This window comes from Phyllostomus discolor, chromosome 5 (genome assembly GCF_004126475.2).
Source record: "Phyllostomus discolor isolate MPI-MPIP mPhyDis1 chromosome 5, mPhyDis1.pri.v3, whole genome shotgun sequence".
Lineage (NCBI taxonomy): Eukaryota > Metazoa > Chordata > Mammalia > Chiroptera > Phyllostomidae > Phyllostomus > Phyllostomus discolor.
In genome coordinates, this window is record NC_040907.2 from 170,910,414 (window position 1) to 170,912,035 (window position 1,622).

Sequence of the window (1,622 nt, forward strand, 5' to 3'; positions counted from 1 at the left end):
CTGGAACGAGGAGAAAAGAGCCCTTACTCTCTGGACACCCTGGGCACAGGACAACAGGGCACTCGGGAGGTGGTGGCCGCTCTCTGCAGCTCCCTGGGCCCACGTCCTGCCTTCCGCCTCGTGACAGGAAGCGCAGGGCCGCGTGCAGGACCGCGGTCCTCAGCGTCCGCAGCGCTGGCTGGCAGCGCCTGATCTCCTGCCACTGACTTCGGGCGGCTGAATAGGAGTCATCGTACGCCAACGCCGGAGACGCAGCGGCGGCCCGCTCGGCCGGCCCTGTGCTTGTGTGGCCACAGAGGGCAGAGACGCAGGGGGCAGGCTCACCAGCCACAGGACCCCCCGTTCTGGCCCCTGGTGTATCTGCCCCGAGGTGCAGCCACCCGGAGCTGAGCGCGAGGCCGCCAGGGGGTTCACAGAACTCCCCGACCCTGTCCTCGAGGGCCAGAAGTCAGGGCCACGGCTGAGCACAACACAGGCCCCACCCCCACCAGCTCCTGAAGGGGGCCGGTGTGAGCGAAGGCCCGACGGGCTGTTGGCCCCGACTCTGGAGAGCGGTGGTGGGCAGCTGTGCCCGTGCCTGTCCCGGCCGTGGGCTATGGGCAGAGGTGAGCCGGAGAGGAAGGGCTGCCCACTTGGGGTGGGGTGTGTGCGAGTCTCCAGAGGGGACCCAAGTGCCCCCTGAAGATGGGGCTATGCCGCCCAGTCTGTGGAGGGTGTCCACCGCTGTGGGTTTGGGGGTGGGGGGGCTCTGACCCTCACCTCCTGCTCCCCCAGCGTCCCAAGCCCTGGCTTTCGACCCACGGCTGCAGTCTGATGTGGACAAGATGCACGCACAGAGACCAAGCTGCCCTCAGTCACCCAGCTAGTCCCGGGGACAGGAGACCAAGTGAGGCTCCAGGGTCAGTGACGAGGACTGTCACGTGCGGTCACTCTGTCGAAGGCCGGAGCGCAGGCGTGGCCACGGAAAGGGAGGTGACTTCCTGGTAATTAATGGCTAATTTCCCAGCCACGAAGGTGAGGAAGCACCCCAAAATTTATGGCCATAATCATGTAATTGTTTACAAGAGCGAGGCGCAAGTATCAAGTACTTCTGATCACGTCGGTAACTCATGCGACGTCCCCACACCTGGGGCGACTGTCCTGGGTCAGCAGGACGAAGGTTGGCCGACAGCGGGGCGGGCCACCACCGGGAAGACCTGGGTGGGTGAAGAAGGTGCAGGGGATGTGTTTTTTAAGTCCGGGTCTGCTTTTGCTGGACGAAGGCGACCACGCGAAGGGCGGTGAGGTGGGGCGTGGTGTCTTCACTGTGGCCACCTCGAGAGTAGTGGACAGGGGGCAGGACCCCTGGGCCGGAGCCAGACCGGGAGGCGGCGTGGCGCCCCCCTCGGACTCCGCAGTGACGCCAGAACCCTGCGTCAGGCGCCTCGTCAGAGGGGCGAGAGAATTAATTAGTTCGTATTTGCGAAGTGCCGCAGAGATGAAAAATGACAGCATTATCGTCTGAGGCGAGATGGATTTCACACCCTCCTCCTGCAATTCCCCCAGCGAGGCGCAATCCTTCTCTCTGCTTCCCTTTGAATTTTAATTTGTATAATTAGATGGCTTCCTGAAAAATTGATAAG